At 45.1% G+C, this 19,518-nt stretch overlaps 1 protein-coding gene across 6 annotated transcripts in view; it reads right to left on the bottom strand.

The window, feature by feature from the left end:
- Window positions 1-19,518, bottom strand: part of RARB (retinoic acid receptor beta) — a 490,600-nt gene that overhangs the window by 466,823 nt on the left and 4,259 nt on the right. For 2 of the 6 annotated variants that reach the window (XM_053263906.1, XM_053263905.1), the window contains exon 2: window positions 10,514-10,699. The exons of 3 other annotated variants lie outside the window; for them this stretch is intronic. The gene's annotated coding sequence lies outside the window, so the exon portion shown is untranslated. Of the gene's footprint in view, window positions 1-10,513; window positions 10,849-19,518 lie in introns of all 6 variants that reach the window. One more of the 6 variants, XM_053263904.1, reaches the window with a different exon arrangement.

Raw genomic sequence — 19,518 nt, forward strand, 5'->3', positions numbered from 1 at the left:
CAGAGGCTGGAACGATGCGTCCCAGGCACCGGATATCCCACAATGCACCACACAATGAGCGTGGTGCATTGATACCCCCGTGACACAGGCACCCTAGGCGCACATCTCTGTGTATGCTTGGACTCCAAGCAGCCCGAGCACACACACAATCCCAGCGCCGGGGTTAAGGGCACACTCGGACCCTTAACCTCAGCTAAAGGCCAGACTTCAAAGTGGGGTTAAGCAAGCAGGCAGCACTGGGATCCACGCAGATCCCGGTACTGCACATGAGCATCTTAGCCCAGACTGGATTAGGCTGCTCGTGAGAACAGCCTTACTACCTTGGTAATAAAAGGACTTATATAGTACAAATTTCCTAAGAACTGGAGATAACTTTCAAGAGGGCAGATTTTAAACATTACAAATTGCTCCCTAGTTCAAGATTTGACAAAACCCAGGTGTCAGAGAGTCTCAGTACCTAAAAATTTAACTGTGGTTCCTAGACTAGGAAATCCAGAGGCAGAGTTACTTAATGAAATATTTATTTGTCCCAGGTAGCCTTATTAAATGGAAGACAGATAATCCCATTTATCCTCACAGGATTTTGGATTGCATGCAGAGGGATGATTCAGATCAATGCCCCTGTTTGAATAAGGAAGGCTCCAACAGTGTGTTGGGATGTCCTCTAGTGATGTCAGGGCAGGTACTCTCTCAGCACAAACATGTCCTGATTGCATATTGCAGCTGGCATCCATCTAAACCAGCCCTTTCTCAGCCTAACCTACCTTGTGATTTCTTGTGGGAATGAAATGAATGTTGGGGAAGAACGAAATATGCCACCCTGAGCTACTTGGAACTAAGGCAGAATCTAAATGTAGTTAAACAAGGATATTAATCCTGTGATAAAGTCAACAAGTACTGTAATAAATTTAGAAGAACTAAATTTATTACAGCTTTCTCCTCTCATGGCAAGAAATTTCTCAGCTTTCTCCTCTCATGGTGAGAAATTTCTGTAAACAAAAGGGGGGAGGGGGAAAGAAGAATGTGTAAGCATGTTCCAAGACAATCTGAATAAAGTCAGTATCTCCCCGCCAACAATGATCAGTTCAGAACATCTGATTAATGTGTAACAGCAAAGAGCATTAATGAAGTCTGGTAACACAACTCAATAGTGGATACTATCCACCTGGACATGGACTGGGCCGATTCCTGAAGACCCCTTTTGAGGCCCTTCATACAGGACAAACAAGGAGGGACACTTCCTCCATTCAGCAGATCTCTGCACGTAAAAGGACAGAGCCCTACGCACATCCAAACAGTGTAACCGTCTCTCCGCATCAGATGAAGGATTTGGAAAGAACACAGGTAACGTTAGCAGGGATGAACTGTGAAACATGGACACCACCTTAGGCAGGAACTTGACATTCGTCCTGAGTACAACTTTGTCCTTATGGAACTGCAGGTACAGTTGGTCAGCCTGCAGGGTCCACAACTCACCAACCCTCCTAACAGAGGTAACTGCCACCAAAAAGGTGACTTTCCAAGTCAGCAGGTGAGGGTCAATCGAAGCCAGAGGCTCAAAGGGCGGTCGGAGAAAACAGCCAGAATCACAGACAGATGCAGGCTGGGGCATGTGTCAGTACCTTCAGGAAACCTTTAACCACCGGCTCTTTGAACCAGGAGGCCCGGCCCGAGGGGGAGAGGGCCACAATGGTAGCCAAATAAACCTTAATGGAAGCAAGCTTCAACCCAGATTCTTTAAGAGATAGGAGGTAGTTACATATGTCTTGAACAGACAGATTGCCCACATCAAACCCCTGCAGGTCAGCAAAGGACCTGAACCGTGTCCAATTGTGGTTATAGAACTTTCTAGTGGACGGATTCCAAGCCATCACCAACATCTGTTGCTGTCTCAAAGGGAAGTTGGGAGGACCTGCTACACAGTCAAGTGGAGGGTCCGAACGTCTGGGTGCAACACCCTGCCCTGTTCCTGCGATAACAGGTCCGTCCAAACAGGGAGAGCTCTCCATTCCAGAGCCATGTGGGTCAAAGCCAGGAACCAGAGTCTCCTGGGCCACCACGGGGCAACCAGGATAGCCTTGGCCTGATCCATTCTCAACTTGTTCAAAACCCTGGAAATGAGATGGAATGGGGGAAACATATACAGGAGCAGGCCCATCCAGGACCGAATGAAAGGATCCCCCACAGACCCCTCTTCCAATCCCGCCCCCCAGGAGCAATACAGGAGGCACTGAGCATTGTCCTGCAAGGCAGACAAGTCCAGAGCTGGAACTCCTCAGTCTGCAAAGATGTCCCTCAAAATACCACGATGCAGCATCCACTCATGGGAGACCACGGTCAGTCTACTCAGAGCGTCGGCCTGGACATTAAGGACACCCTGAATATGCACCGCCTGTGGCGACACTCCATTGTCCAGACACCAGTACCACAGGTCCAGGGCCAGAGACAGAAGGTCCCTCAAGGAGGTACCGGCCTGGCGATTCAGGTAGGCTTTCGCTGTTGTATTGTCAGTCTGAATCAAAACCCACCTTCCTCACAACGGGGGCAGAAACCCTTTGACTGTGGTGAAAATCGCCAACACCTCCAGACAGCTGATATGATGGCTCCATTCTACTGGAGACCAGTGGCCACTCAGACAAAGATCGTCCAGGTGGGCACCCCAACCGATCTCTGACACGTTCATCATCACTACACAGGAGTGAGGGGGCACCTGGAAAGGGGCACCAATGCTTAGGTGCCAGATGCTCATCCACCACCGAGCTGTCTCCCTCACCGGGCGGAGGGGGGCGAACGCTGGAGATGACCTGGATCTCAAAGAGGATCAAACACATCTAAAAACCAGTGCTTAATGACTCACATCCAAAGATGTGCAAGAGGCAGTACATAGGAACATAGGCAACTGCCATATACTGAGTCAGACCATTGGTCTATCTAGCTCAGTATTGTCTTCACAGACTGGCAGCGGCTTCTCCAAGCTTGCAGGCAGGAATCTCTCTCAGCCCTATCTTGGAAAAGCCAGGGAGGGAACTTGAAACCTTCTGCTCTTCCCAGAGCGGCTTCATCCCCTGAGGGGAATATCTTGTAGTGCTCACATACATACACGCTGGACACCATGTGGCCCAACAGGTGCTGGACAGAGTGCATAGTTTGCAGGGCCTCGGGAAGGAAGACCTGTGTCAAAAAATCAGTCTGATGAACTGAATCCACCGGGTGGGTTCCAAATGGAACTTTTTGAAATTTATTTGGAACTCCAATCCCCGGAAGGTATCGACCATGAATCCCAGGGCGTTCCGAGTTGCCTGCGGAGTAACTGCCACGATCAACCAATCTTCAAAGGATGGCAGGACTTGCAGGCTGCGCTCTTGCAGGAATGCCACCACCGGAGCTAGGCACTTTGTGAATACATGAGGCATGGTGGTAAGGCCAAATGACAATGCCTTGAATTGATAGAAGATTCCACTCAACTGAAACCTCAGAAGGCGCCGAGGTTTAGGTCCAACAAGACCATCCACAGGTCACTGTGGAGGGTGGCCCGGCACAGCTTGCATAATCCGACACGCTGTCTGATCGGTATCGGTCGTACGAACCGGAATCTGAGTGCCAAGAGTTATACACATGCTCAGCATCCACCAAAGGGGAGCGATAGTCCAAAGTGTGGTATCGATCCCAACAACCCCAGGAAACATCCTGGCAGTATGACGAGGGGCGATCTTCTTGATATCGATGCGGAGGGGATCGACGGTGTGGCAGCCATGAAGAGTGTTCATCAAATGTAGGGGGAGAATATGCTCCTTCTCCCAAAGAATAGTCGAGATCCCCCGCTGTTGCCACAGTCAAGGCTTCCAACGGCTCAGGGGAAACAGGCTGTACTTGCCTCATAGGCTTTTGTGGCTGGTCCTGCTGGACAACCCGAGGCTTCTTATGGGCTTAACCGATCCGGCCAAAGCACCCGAAGCTTTCCTTTTCAGAGGAGGCAGCTGCTCTAGATCCAGCGACGAACACTTGCTCGCCTTAGACTGTTTCTTTTTTTTGCTTTCGGCTGTGGTTCCGATGAGATCGGTGAAGTCCAAGAAGTCACCTGCGGCTGATAAGAGTGGAGCTCCTCCGAGCGCGCCCTTTCCTCCAACGCCAGAGTCATGCGAGCGTCCAAGACCGCCGGTCCCGGTACCAGGATCGAAGGTTCGATTCCTCCAGCAGAGAAAGCCAGTCGGTGCACCAATACTAAGGCGGCCATTCCGAAGGACCATTTAAGTTGTAAGGCTTCCGAAGAATGGAGAGCTAAATCCCATAGGGCTCTGCGCAAGCAAGAGGCCCTATTACAACGAGCCTGCTTAGTAAACTTCTGGCAATGCAAGCAGGTCTCGACTACATGGGACTCCCCTAAGCACAGGAGGCACTCAGAGTGTGTGTCCTGGGAGAGAAGCTTAGTTCCACAAGTGATGCACTTCTTGAAATTCTTCGAGCCCAGCATGCATGCCAAAGGCCAGCTGGCCAACATGCTCTGTCCCAGCTGGGAATGGAGCTCAAGGGAAGAACCAAGGAAATAAAACGCAATGCAAGAAAAAATGCCACTGCACACAGTGAAAAATTAAAATAAAGGGAGAAAGAAAACAGGAGAAAAACAACCACGATAGGCCTAATCCAAAAGATTGTAGAGCTGAAAGACTCACGATGTTCGCTGAAGCACAGACGAAGAAAGACTGAGGGGACGAGGAGTGGTGCTGCCGTATATAGCAGCTGGGGGCAGGGTTACCGCCAAAAGCAGGAGAAATTGAGCTTGTTAGATTCCGACATGGTCTCTGCGCAAGCGCATAGCCCATTTGTATAGAAGACAGAGACCACGTTGAAGAATCAGTATTTATCGTTTCAGCTATGAAATATACCTGAATTAGTTATATTATTTTATTCTATAAGAACAGCTCTGTTAAATGAGGCCCAAGGCCTATCCAGTCCAGCATCCTGTTTCACACTGAGGCCTACCAGATGACTCTGAGAGGCCCACAGACAAGATCTGAGGCCATGCCCTCTCTCTTGCTGTTGCTCCCCTGCAACTGGTATTTAGAGGCATCTTGCTTCTGAGGCTGGAGATGGCCTATAGCCATCAGACTAGTAACGATTGATAGACCTGTCCTCCATTAATTTGTCTAAGCCCTTTTAAAGACAGCCAAGCTAGCAGCCATCACCAGTGCTGTGTGAAAAAGTACTTCCTTTTATCCTAAAATTCCTTGTCTTCAGTTTCATGGGATGGCCCCTGGTTCTAGGATTGGGGGGGGGGTAATCCCTTCCGTCTACTCTCTCTACTGCATGCATAATTTTATACACTTCAATCATATCTCCCTGTAGTCACCTCTTTTCCAAACTAAAATGCCCCAGATACTGTAGCCTTGCTTCATAAGGAAGGTGCTCCAGGCCTCTGATCATCTTGGTTGCCCTTTTCTGCACCTCATCCAGTTCTACAGTGCCGTGTTCGCTCTAACACAGATTCCCAGATGCTGTTGACCGCAACTCCCATAATCCCCAAACAAAGGCTATTGCAGCTGGAGATGCTACGAGTTGTATTATTATTATTATATTTATATTTATATCCCGCTTTTCCTCCAAGGAGCCCAGAGCAGTGTACTACATACTTAAGTTTCTCTTTCACAACAACCCTGTGAAGTAGGCTAGGCTGAGAGAGAAGTGACTGGCCCAGAGTCACCCAGCTAGTATCATGGCTGAATGGGGATTTGAACTCGGGTCTTCCTGGTTCTAGTCCAGCACTCTAGCCACTACACCACGCTGGCTCTTCAGATGTCAACATCATCTGGGAATCCCTGTTAGAGGGAACACTGCTACAGTGTCCTTCTTAAGACATGGTGACCAGAACTACACGTAGTACTCCAAATGCGGCAGCATCATAGATTTGTACAAAGGCTTTATAATTTTAGCATTTTTCTTTCCAATGCCCTTCCTAATGATCTCCAGCATGGATCATTTTTTTACAGCTCGTCAACACTTTAAACGAGCTGCCCACCATGACCCCAAGATTTCTCTCCTGGCCAATCACTGACAGCTCAGACTCCATCAGTGTATATGTGATGTTGTGGTTTTTGCCCCAATAAGCATCACTTTACACTTGCTAACACTGAACTGCATCTGCAATTTTGTCGCCCACTCACTCAGTTTGGAGTGATCCTTTTAGAGCTCCTCACAATATGTTTTAGATTTCACTACCAAATAGTTTAATGTCATCTGCAAATTGGGCCACCTCACTGCTTACCCCAACTTCTAGATCACTTATTAACAATTCAAAGAGTACTGGTCCCAGTACAGATCCTTGTGGGACCCCACTTCTTGCTTCCCTCCATTGTGAAAACTGTTCATTTATCCCTACCCTCTGTTTAGGGGTGTGAAAGCCAGCTTTGTTCAAGCTGGGTTCGACATCGAGCTGACTTGGCTCGACAGGTTTGGGGTCAAACTGGACGGGTCTCGACCAGTCCAAATTCTAACCGAACTGGTTCGGAGCTCTAGTAGTAAAGGGGTTTCTGGTGAACATTCCCCTACATCAATTTTTTTTAAAAAAAATTAAGAGGTTTTCTAATGTTTCATCCCTGTTTATTTTTGGTAGATTCTTTAGATACCAGTTTTTAGCTTTTAAAATAACTTTTAATTTGAAAAAAGTTGTGGTTAAATGTGGTTTGAGCCTGGTCTTTTAATTTGTTTGACTTAAATTTGGTTAACTTCATTAGTCTTATTTTACACTGTATCTTTTTTAAAATGTTGTGAGCGGCCTTGAGCAGTAGTATACCGGAGGGGCGGTGTATAAATATTCTAAATAAATAAATAATAAAATATGATTACCAGTAAAAGGGCAGGGGGGCTTCCTTGAACCTAGAGGGGGCAGGAGAGGGGTCAGTTAGTACTTACGAGTACTATGAGTGGTAGTGGCTGGGGGGGTGCTCTCCCCACCCCCGGTGGCCTCCCCCAGAGTAGACAAGGCTGATCGTAGCCTAGTTCAGCATGCATGGAGCCCCAAACCGGGCTGGAGAAGGCCCAAACCAGGCCGCCCCAGGCCTTGGCTACTCTGGGGGAGGCCTACAGGGTGGGGAGGAATCCGCCACCCTGCCCGCACTGATAGTACTTGTAAGTACTAACTGACTCCCCTCCCATCCCCTGTAGGCTTAGAGAAGCCCCACTTTCCCTTTATTGGTAAAGGGGACTCCTCACCAGATTCCATTTTACCAGTACAGCATCAAACCGGTTTGAACCAAAACCAGAACTGAAATGGGCCGGGTCAGTTCAAATCTGGTTCTGATTCAAACCGAACAGGCAAAACCAATTTTGTGCATATCTCTACCTCCGTTTCCTGTCCGTCAATCAGTTACCAATTGCACATTAATATATCCCCTTATCCCATGACTGCTAAGTTTACTCAAGAGCCTTTGGTGCGGAACTTTGCCAAAAGATTATCCGCGTGGCTGTAGACCAGTGTTCCCTCTCATTTTGAAACAGTTAGTGAGGGAAAGGTATGTCCTAGGTGGCAGCATTGAGGAAGTGTGAGCACATCACACACACACACACTACACTCATTCACTAACTCACACACACACTACACTCATGCACACTCACTCTCACACACAATTATTTTTATTTTTTGCACCACGTTTTGCACAGTGCACATTTTTTTCACCTTCCGCCCCATGGGGGGGAGCCACCACTGCCTCCCATCCACCTCCACCTCCTGCCCCCAGCTCTGCATGGAGACTTGAGAGGGAGCTGCCCAGGGGGGCGCCACCACCTCCCATCCTCCAGGATGCCACCACCTCCCCACAGGCCCCCAGCTCTGGCTTCTGTCTGGGCTGCCAGGGAGCCACTGGGGGGAATAGCTGCCACCACTGCCTGCCACTGTCCTCCTCCGCTGGCTGCAGATCTCGCGAGATCTGAAGCCGGAACTGAAGGAGAAAGAGGCTCAGCGGGGGGGGGGGGGAGGAGGTGGTGGCAGCAACCCAGCTGGGGAAAGCTCAGCAATCTTCCCAGCCAGGGAGTGGGAGAAACGGGCTGGCAGACGAAGCAGAGATTGTGTCCCCTCCAGAATCTTCTGTGCGGGGGCGGTGCTGCGATTTGGTGCCTGCACACACACACACACCTTAAAGGGAACAGTGCTGTTGACACTCTCAAAGAACTCCAAAAGTTTAGTGAGGCAAGACTTGCCATTGCAGAAGCCATGCTTGTTCTCCTTCAGCAGGGCCTGTTCTTCTACATGTTTAACAATTTTGTCTTTGTATAACAAGAAATCTAGCCCCAGCACAGCATCTCTCCAGTGGCTGCTGCTGGTGTCTACCTTATTTTCTATTTAGTCTGTGAGCCCTTTGGGGACAGGGATCCATCTTATTACTGTATTGTTTTCTCTGTGTAAACCACTTTGGAAACTTTTGTTGAAAAGCAGTATAGAAATATTAGTTGTTAGTTTGTTAACAAAGTATGCTTTCCATCAATTTACCCGGCACAGAAGTTAGCTGGTCTTGTGGTAGCAGACATGACTTGTCCCCTTAGCTAAGCAGGGTCCACCCTGGTTTCATGTGAAAGGGAGACTTGATGTGTGAGCACTATAAGATATTCCTCTGAGGGGATGGAGCTGCTCTGGGAAGAGCATCTAGGTTTCAAGTTCCCTCCCTGGCTTTTCCAAGATAGGGCTGAGAGAGATTCCTGCCTGCAAGCTCGGAGAAGCCGCTGCCAGTCCATGAAGACAATACTGAGCGAGATGGACCTATCATCTGACTCAGTATATGGCAGCTTCCTATGTTCCTAAGCTAAGTGGCCTGTAATTTTCCATATCCTGCTGCCTGGATCCCTTTTTGAAAATTAGATTTGCATTAGCTATTTTCCAGTACTCTGGTACAGAACCTGATTGAGAGTTCCTTCAGAACTCTTAGGTTGTATTGTAGACATTTATATCCCCACACTGGCTCTCTCCAGTGTCATTTTCAAGACACTTTAGAACATCCTCTCTCATCACCTCAAACTGGCAGAGTTTTTCAGCCTCCATGTCTGAGAAGCTCAGTTCTGGAGTGAGTATATGGTCAGTGTCCTCCACCGTGAAGACAGATGCAAAGAACTCATTCAGCTTCTCTGCAATCTCCTTATCCTCCTCAATAACCCATTTGACACCCTCATCATCTAACGGTCTAACCACATCCCTGGCAGGTTTTCTGCTTCCATTATATTTAAAAAAGTTTTTGTTATTACCCTTGACACTTCTAGCTATACACTCCTCAAACTCTTTTTGCATCCCTTCCTATATAGCACACTATATTCCTTATGGTGTGTGATTTAAAAAAACAGTTTCTTCACGTCACTTAACACCATTCACTATTAATATTACTAATATTTCTGGGATCAAAGATTCAAAGTGCCCTCTGTGGATTCAAATACACCCAATGGTGCATGATACTGTTCCCTGTGAATGTCACAATAGACCATAGTGAAAATATTTTTTATTATGGCATAGTTTCAAAATATTTGTCATCATAGGAGCAGTCTTCCAGACCTTCTCTATTCTTAAAAATAGAATTCTAACTTGCCTGTTTGTATTCTGTTCTGAATAAAACAAAGTGAGTGAACACAGAATTATTTCATCTGTACAACTCACAGATGTCTTGTCTTTTAAAAGAATCTTCTGACAAACTGAGATGATGGCTGAACAAACTGAACTAGTCAGCTAGCTGTTGTGATTGCCAAGATTACTTTGCTAGGACTTCTCTACTGTCAGACTGTAAAGCATGTCAGGTATTATGTAAAGTCTCCAGTATTCCATGTCTCTAAAATAGAAGGATCGGAAGAGCACTGAGCAAAGTAATAGGGCTGAAGGAGTAACAGAAAACAACAGACCTATAAAAAGATTTTTTTCTATCAGCATACTCTTATTTAAAAGCACCCAATGAAGAACACAAAACAAAAAGCAAACAAATACATGGGGCTTTTTTCTTCACTAGATAATGCAAGGCTATGACATGGTGTTCTGTTACAGCAGAGGGCAAACCATGAGACGTTTTTCCTGACAACACTGCCCTACATCAAGCAAGGTGAGAACGACACCTGCCTCCTTCATTCCTAGCCTTTCTAAAAAGTTGAACACTTCCCTTACAACTCTTCTTCAAAGCAAGTAGGTCAGTGCAAGACCTACAGAGTATAATCTGCTCTGTGGATTATACTCAAGGACCTCAAATTTACAACAGTGCAAATCAGGGACAAGCAATAAATTGTTACTATGATATTCTAATCAAATTTGCCAACTAATCTTACCATCATTTAATCCCATTACAATTACATACTACAACAGTAGCAGAAAATGATCTGAAAACAATACTGAATTACTAAAAACATGAATTACAGCTTAAGTATCCCTTATCCGGACATTCAAAATCCGTAATGCTCCAAAATCCAGACACCACACAATAACAAAAACAAAACGCCTCAGCTCACTCGCTCACAGATTCCCAATTTTGCTGCTTTCAAACATACAGTCAAAACTTACTTAGGCGAGTGGGGTTTGCGGGTAGGCCGGTCTCTCTGTTGTTGGCAGCTGGCGAGAGGTCGCTGGGGAAAGTGGAAGCGGGAGGCGCGCTTCCCTGCCTTCTCCACAAAAGGCCTGTGGCCTTTGCTGCTCCTCGACGCCACCGGACAGTTGATCAGCGGCATCCAGGTGCTCCGGAGGCTCCCTCTGGCCAGGGATAAAATGGTGCCGGTGAACACGGGCTCTGCGGCTGTGTTGCGGACGGCCCAGAGTGGGCCCACAGGGCAGGTGGCCGAGACCCCCTCAGCACTCGTATGTGAAGCACTCTGGAGGGTCTTGCCATGCAAATAAAAGGGCTGTAATGGAGGCAAGTAGGAGCGAGGAAGCAGGGTGGAGAAGAGAGACTTAGAGAGAGAAAATAAAAAAATTAAATACAGTAACCTGTACGTGTTTAGACCTGGATCCCATGCCCAAGATATCTCATTATGTAAATATTCCAAAATCTGGAAAAGTCAAAATCCGGAATACTTCCTGGTCCCAAGCAGTCCAGATAAGGGATACTCAACCTGTACTAAAACAGGAATAGGCCTGATCTGAATGGAAGACCACTGGATGTCCCATATAACAGCAGAATGGATGGATGGACAGACAGACACACATGTGTGTGTATGTTTAAACTCCAAATTTTTAATTCATTATAACATTTATTACAGAGGCCAGTAAGGTGGCTGCTTTCTTGATACTCCTAAGTGTCTAAAAGCAGGGTGGGACGCTTTGCCCAGTTTGATCATTTATCATGCTGTTGCCACAATCCCTCTCTGGCCAATCTTTTTACACTGAGAAAGAAAATTGAGCACTACTGCTAGGGCAACCCTGAAAATAAATTTATCAAATTTTATTAGTCTACAGAAAAAATAATAGCCTACCTACTGATACCACATTTTTCTGGTAAATTTACATTTGGGCAGGGGTGGGGGGAGCCCTCAAACCAATGCCTTAGAAAATGCCGATTTAAACTCCAGCTATCCTAGGACTGCAAATTTTAAAAGCAAACACAAAGAGGGGAAAAGGGGAATGTTGTTTTATCTTGATCTATCTTCAAAGGAACCTAGAAAAAATTATTATACCGGTGGACCTTGTTCTCCACAAATAACAAAGCCACAGATAACGAGGCACTGAGTCAATGACAATTGGGGGGGTTAGGTTCCTGCAGGGCAAAAAATGGTTGGGAAAGGGTAAATATAGCAGAAATCAGAGACATAAAGCGCCGAACCATGTTCCACAGGTGTCCAGCTGTCTAGCGACGCCCCCCAAACCCCCAATTTAAGGGATTTTATGTAAAAAATCACAGTAAAACATTTTTTTCCCCAGAGAGAGCCACAAACATTGGTAAGCAAAATGGTGGCCAGAAAGGACCTAATTTCCGGTCCACAGGAACATGGACAAGCATATTTTAACTCTTTGTTTAACCGCAAATACCGAGGTCAGGTGCACATGACACCCCCCCACCCCGCAGATACATGAAATTACAGGTGCCAGGGCCGTAGATGACAAGGTCCACCTGCATAATCTCACCCTCCTTCCAAGGAGCTCAGGATGGCACACAAACTTCTCTTCCCATCTCATTTCACATCAGCCCTGTTAGGTAAGCTCAGATGAAATAGTGATGCAACTCAGGCCACTCAATGAGCTTTGTCACTGAGTGAATACTTGAAATTTCCTCAATCCTAGTCCAATCCTAATCTAACCATTACACAATGCTGGCTTCCATCATCATGGCCACAGCTGCACATTTTTCTCATTTGCTCATTTTTCTACAAATATTCTACCCAAACAGAAAACAACACATTATTTTTGCCCAACTGGCACCTATTTATAACAAAAATGTACCAAACTCACAAAGTGAGCACCCATATCTCTTCTCTTTTCTTACCCACTTTCCACTGGCCTTTAGTTTGATCTAGAATTGCTAGCACCCAAGCCAAAATGTTGTTACTAAACAAGAACATGTGAAGTAATACATGGTGTCTGAGCTTTAGCAATGAACCTTTTTTCTTCACCGTAAGTAGTTTTGCACAACTCTCAAATGAACTTTCCAAACTATTTTCTCTTAAAGCAGCTGCAGCTTCTTCAGCAAATGCAAACAGCTGCTTATCATTCACTTCATACCTTTTCCTATAACTCAACCTCAGGGCAAGGAAAAATTAATATAAAGTGGTAGGAACTTGGTAGGTATGCTGGTAGTATGCTGGTAGAGGAGGGGATGTTCTTTAAACGCTGGTGTGGGGAAAGCTGGGCAGCTGCAAAGACTCTTGGGAGTTGTCATGGGATTTCAATTCTTCCGACTTGCACAGTCCTATTTATAATATACTGCTTTTCAACTTGCGACACCAGCAACTACCACTGGAGAGGATGCTATGCTGGGATGAGCAGGGACGTCTGCTCTCACCCTGCTAACAAAAACCACCATTTAGAAAGGTTCCTTTCCCCCCCCACTCAGCAGGGACAAACCACAGGCTCCGAGTCACTACCCAGGGGCTATTGCTTTCCAGGTAACCCAGGGGTCACCTGTGGGCTATTTCTATTATTTATTTTATATACCACCTATTCAAAAATGGCTCAGGGCAATTCAAAATAAAAGATAAAGCCATTTAATTTATTAATATAAAACCATTTAAAATATTAACATAATTAAAACCACTTAAATACTATCATAAGCCAAGTTAAAGAAGTGGGTCTTTATGGATGTCTTGAAGGCCTCCAAGGATGACAAGGCTCTCTCTAACTACCAAAGGTGAGTGAACTGGTGGCATATTAATAAGAGGTCTGCACTAGGGTACATTTAGCAGGGGTGTGTCCTACCAGCACTGGAGTACATGTCAATACTGCTGATATTCCAGCTAAATATCATATATGAAACCATCTTTCACTGAGTTAGACCATTGTCTGACATTGTCTACAGTGACGGGCACCAGCTGCCCAGGATTTAAGGCAGAACTAAACCTGGGACCTTCTGCATACAAAGCATGTGTTCTGAGTGACAGTCCCAGCCCTTCATGAGAGCCGGTGTGGTGTAGCAGTTAGAGTGCTGGACTAGGACCAGGAAGACCCAAGTTCAAATCCCCATTCAGCCATGAGACTTGCTGGGTTACTCTGGGCCAGTCACTTCTCTCTCAGCCTAACCTACTTCACAGGGTTGTTGGGAGGAGAAACTTAACTATGTACACCACTCTGGGCTCCATGGAGGAAGAGCGGCAGAATAGAAGAAAAAGAAATAGAAAAAAATCACCAAATACAAAGATCTACAAATTGAAATTGAAAGGCTGTGGCAGAAGAAGACCAAAATAATCCCAGTGGTAACTGGCGCCCTGGGTGCAGTTCCAAAAGACCTTGAAGAGCACCTCAACACCTTAGGGGCCACAGAAATCACCATCAGCCAATTACAAAAAGCAGCTTTACTGGGAACAGCCTATATTCTGCGACGATATCTATAACAATTGACAATAAAATTCTGGCATCCCAGATCCTTGGGAAGGACTCGATGTCTGGATAAAACAAACCAGTCAATAACACCTGTCTGACTGTGTAAACAAGAAATAATATACTACTAATAAAACAATAACAATAATAATATATTACCATCATGGCACCCCAATTTTCTGACATTGTGAACCACCAGGTCTTTCATATTTGTTTCCTTCATAGGATTTGGTGATGTCTCTCTTATGGTGATATCTCTCTTATGTCATGTAATGCTTTGTGCGCACGCATGTCAGTGACGTGAAGCGCACGCACAAAGCATTACTGGGAGCTTTGCAGAGCCGCAGCGGGGAAGGGGCGGCAGGAAGATATCCTGCCACCCCAATTACTCTACTAATTACGGCGCCACAGCAGAAAGGGGCAGGAGGGGTAAGTAAACCCTCCCGTCGCTCTTAAAGCGACCTCCCGCCCCAGTGTCGGACCGCAGTGTGGTGGTTCCGTGCACACCCCTAGATTTCAGTGGGTTCATGCTGAAGAAGGCATTCTCTTAAATACACAGGGCCCAAATTGTTCAGGGCTTTATAGGTTATAACCAGCACCTTGTATTTTGCCCAGAAACATATCGGCAGCCAGTGTAGCTCCTTCAATACAGGAGTAATATGGTCTCTCCTAGATGACCCAGAGACCAGCCTGGCTGCCGCATTCTGGACCAACTGTAGTTGTGAGATTCTTATTACAGAGATGATTTTATGTCTATAATGTCATAGAGATACTTTTAAAAAAATCACATACTGTTGTTTTCATAACTTCAGCAATCTATACAAAGTAATGCATAAGATTATTTTTCCAAGTGGAAGGAAATGCAACAGTATCTCTAGGAAAGCAACTACAATAACACACTAAACATCTTGTTCACATCTATTTCTGTGACCTTGTCGTTTGACAGTAATACTCTATAATCAATCAGCCGGGTACTATAAATCACTTTGCCTCTTGCTCTTTTTCAATTTATTTCTTATGAATGCTTGTTTTTCACCAATTTTTTTATTGTTTTTCAATTTTAAAAACAAACAAACACTAATTTTAAAATATGTTGGGCTATAAAAGGCAAAACCAGCATTCTCTGATGTACTTGGTTGGGGAATGCAAAAAGACACCTTATCATATATTGCTGCAGATCTTGAACCTTTACAGGTGTCTATTAAGCCACAGAAGCAAGACAGTAATCACATTACTGGTGGCACAGCCCCTGGTGGCGCAGTGGTAAAACTGCCGCCCTGTAACCAGAAGGTTACAAGTTCGATCCTGACCAGGGGCTCAAGGTTGACTCAGCCTTGCATCCTTCCAAGGTCGGTAACATGAGTACCCAGAATGTTGAGGGCAATGTGCTAAATCATTGTAAATCGCTTAGAGAGCTCCGGCTATAGAGCGGTATATAAATGTAAGTGCTATTGCTATTGCTATGTACTAGTAAGTATGCTTACTAATGTAGTTCAAAAACAAATACTCAGGGATACATTCTGTTTTTATGACAAGGCAGCTTAATTTCACAATCTGAAAATTTAAAAGAATGTAAAGGTAACTTTCCAAGAGAATTGGCAACCAACCAAGTGCCAGAATAAGTCATCAAGCCTTTCTGTGGCATCCAAAACCACTATGAGACTATTTCCTCATTAAAGAACTATCTTCATTTAATTCAAGGAAGGATGAGACCTGTATTGTTGCTTCTAAGACCAGACTGAAAGTTGGATGACCAGTTGATTAAGTCAAAATAGACAGGCAGACAAGACAAGATAACATTTTCCCCCAGTAGAGTTTGCCAATGGAATTTGACAATGGTAACAAAACAAATGACTTACAGATTCTTTTCTAAATCAGATCTTAAGAGATGGTTGAAGACTGACATACAGTATTCTCTAAACATACAATTCTCTGAGCTACAATATGAACAATACCTTTAATTAGCAAAAGGAATATTTATCTAAAAGAAAATAAATAGTCTCCCTGGGTAGCTATGTAACTTCCTGCATTTAACCCCAGTAAAAATAAAAGCCATATGATCTGTAGCTTCCTCTGAGTTTCCTTTGATCTTTTCTGGAAAACATGAAAACTCATTATACTTGTTTATGTCTGTTTTTCATATTAAATTAATAGCCTAATGGTCTCTAATGTCACAGCAAAGTACACTCCAGTTGTACTATATGAGCTTACTACAGATTTCTGGTAATCATTTGCCTAGAGATGTTATTAAAATCTGAACTAGTGCATTTACAGAAAAAGTTGTTCTAGTAAGAATTAATCTGCCTACTTTTCTTTCATTATCCTTACAACTGGATTAAATTTGGTCCAAATCGGTTAGGCAGTTCACAAGTTAGCCCACTTGTGGCTCAAACATTCATGTGTCAGCCATCTTGAATTGGGGTGGATGACATCATCAAAAACCAAGCCATTGAGGTGTCCCTGTGTGTCACTCATTACAACTGTATCAAATTTGGTTAAAATCGATTAGACAGTCCATGTTAGCCCTCTTGCAACTCAAAAATTCATGCATCCACCAACTTGAATTGGGGTGGATGACATCATCACAAACTACATCATTGAAACTTCCCTATGTGTCCCTACAGCCATATCAAACTGGGTTCAAATCAGTTAGGTGGCTCACAAGTTAGTCCACTTGCACCTCAAATGTTTACATGCCCCCCCCACCTTGAATTGGGGTGGATGACCTCATCACAAGCTATGCCATTGAGGTGTGCCTATATGTCCCTACAACTGTACCCAATTTGGTTCATGTTTTGGCCCAGGCATTGTAAAGTTGACAGGACACACACACAGAGAGGCAAACACTCACACTGAATGCCGGATGATCTCATAAGCCTACTGGAAAGTAGTCAAAAAAATAAAGAATCCATGCCATCCTGGTACTGATATCCTTTTTAATTAATAGTAAAGCACCTTAATGTCAAAGAAAGAGCATGGAGGCCTAGGAATTCACCAGTGGCAGCTTCCAAATAGTCTTCAATGGCAGCCCCATGTACAAAAGACTGTACTTGTCTATCATCTGAGTCACTAAGGAAGGACTGCCACAGTTTAGCCCGTGGAACTGGTGAAACGTACTCCCAGGCAGCCACTGCTAAAACTTTAGTTCAAAGTGCTCTGAGTGGGTCAAATAGGGCTATAAGACTGTATGGCTCCCGCTAATTGACGGTGAAACAGTCAATGGTGGCTCTCTTATATTTCTCAGGGAAAAGCAACACCATAGAATCCCTCCAAGTAGCTGTTGCTGGTATCTGCCAAGTATGGGTGTGCACAGAGAGTGTGTAGTGGTCTGGTCTGAATTCGGACCAAACTGCAACTCTGCAAACTGGTTCAGTCGGACTGACCAGCTGGGCCAGTCAAACCAACAGACTGGCTCAAACCGTTTCGGAGAGGTTCACGACCGAAATGTTTGAACTGCATGGCTCATAGTGGACGGGGTTGAGCATGAACCCGTCCGGCATAGCCCTACAGTCCTGTTTTTCTTTTTTGCACACAGAACTACTTTTTATTTATCTTGCTATGTCAACTACTTTGAGACTTTTTCCGTTGAAAAGTGATCTATAAATACTTGTGTTATTTATATTACAATTAAGTATTATAGATAGGAGCCAACATGCTGCACAGTGGTGTGCTGGCGTTACATCAGTTGCACAGTGCTTCTGATTTTCCCCAGTGGTAGTAGCAGTACATAACTACACAGACACTGTTTTTAGTCATTTCATACAGCCTTGTTGCACACCATTGCGGCTGTTTGCCATGTGCACAGCAGCCGCCCCGGCAGTGTAATGACCTGCACTGGCCAGCTGCCCAGCAGCTCTGAAATCACTCCTTCCAGAGGGGAAGAGAGAGCTGAGAGATGCAGTCAGACGGGAACAGAGATGCAGCATAGTCCAAACGTTGCACAAGGTCAGCACCAGTAATTCCACAGACGTCAGGATCGGGGGGGGGGAGTGGGGAGACACAAATCATAGAACAAAACAAGTTCAGATTCCAGGGTCAAGGCGGCTCAGGATAAAGGCTGGTCACAACGGACGTTGTTTCCAGCACAGATTTGGCTTTCAGGCTGCTCTAAATAGGCTGTGTGCTGGGAGCCCCACCCATCACAGCAGCTGTGCCTTGTCAGGGAGATGCAGCCGGGTCAGAGCTGGAACACCTGTTCCTTCAGGCCAATCTCTCCACCTGCGGCGTTCCTCCCTTTGAGCCTGTACTCTGGCCACATGTTGCTGAAGGGGATCTGGGAAAGGCACCTTGACTTCAGAGGCTTTATCAGGAGGAGGAAGGGAAGGAGAAGGAAGGGCCTGTAGGCCTGTTGGCTCCAGCTCTGCTGAGTCAACCAGAGTTTCAACCTGTTCCCCTGCTCTGGGTCTTCATCTGAAGAATCCTCCTCCACAACTCCTGTGAGGGTCATCACAGGCAGGCCCCTAACACCAGCATCCCGGTGAGGAATGCTGCCTATTATTTTATTTGTATTTGTATTTATTATTACTTACCACCACCAGATAACAAAGTCTGCTGATCATCATTACTCCAGGTTTTTTAAGACTGTAATTCCAATAAAGTTCCTCACATCCAACACTTGACAACAGAAAGAAACTGAATATATTAGGGCAGGAATCTCAGTTATGCAAACAGATTCTCAAACTGGGATGGGGGGTGGGTGGGGTGGCACTACAGCTCTCGACAAAAAGTTTGCAGTGCTTCGAGTTCTGCTCAGGAAGTTTTTATTCCTGAATCAAAATGATATCACCACAGAACAGTCTGGTGATTCACTAGTCTGACTGTTTTGGAATGCAATAAATTGTTGGAAAAGTGATATATAAATATGGTGTGTAAAGTAATAGACATTCTGTGTAACATTACAGGACAGTTTGTGAAAGTGTGGGAGCCAGAACAAAAGCAAGTGCACCATCTGACCTATAATTGATGACCCTGGTTGTTTTGGGAAGGACAACACTTTCCCTTAACCACCAAACATCCAGAGTAAAATCAGTGACTGATTTATTATCACTGGTTTATCAGCAGTGAAGCAGCAGATCAAGGATGTAATGTAACTCTATTGTGGAAACAGTAGAGTTCCTTTAAGATACCCTTTGGACCTCCCAAACTACTAAATTTGCTGCAAAAAAACCAACAACTGAGGGCCAACCTTCATGTCAGTCCAAAAATAAACTTGAAGGCTAGGACTAAATGTTAAAAAAAAGGAGATGAGAGGCAAAATGCATTGTCTCAGCCATTATCTTTAAAGAAAAATTGAACAAGAGAGGACAAGAAGAAATCCTGCGGAATCCCAAGGCAAAGATCTTGTAGAAGATAACAAGCCCATTCTCATGAAAGCAATCTCATGGTACATTTGTATCACCTGTACCTCACAATCACCTGTATCAAAAGCCTTACAAACAATGGCATGTCTCCAAATCCTGACAATAAATGGTAACACAGTCTATTAATTCCAGTGGGACTTAATCAGGGCTCACTTTCATTGTGTACAACTCAAACTAATAAAATCT

The sequence above is a fragment of the Hemicordylus capensis genome, chromosome 6, assembly GCF_027244095.1.
Source record: "Hemicordylus capensis ecotype Gifberg chromosome 6, rHemCap1.1.pri, whole genome shotgun sequence".
NCBI lineage: Eukaryota > Metazoa > Chordata > Lepidosauria > Squamata > Cordylidae > Hemicordylus > Hemicordylus capensis.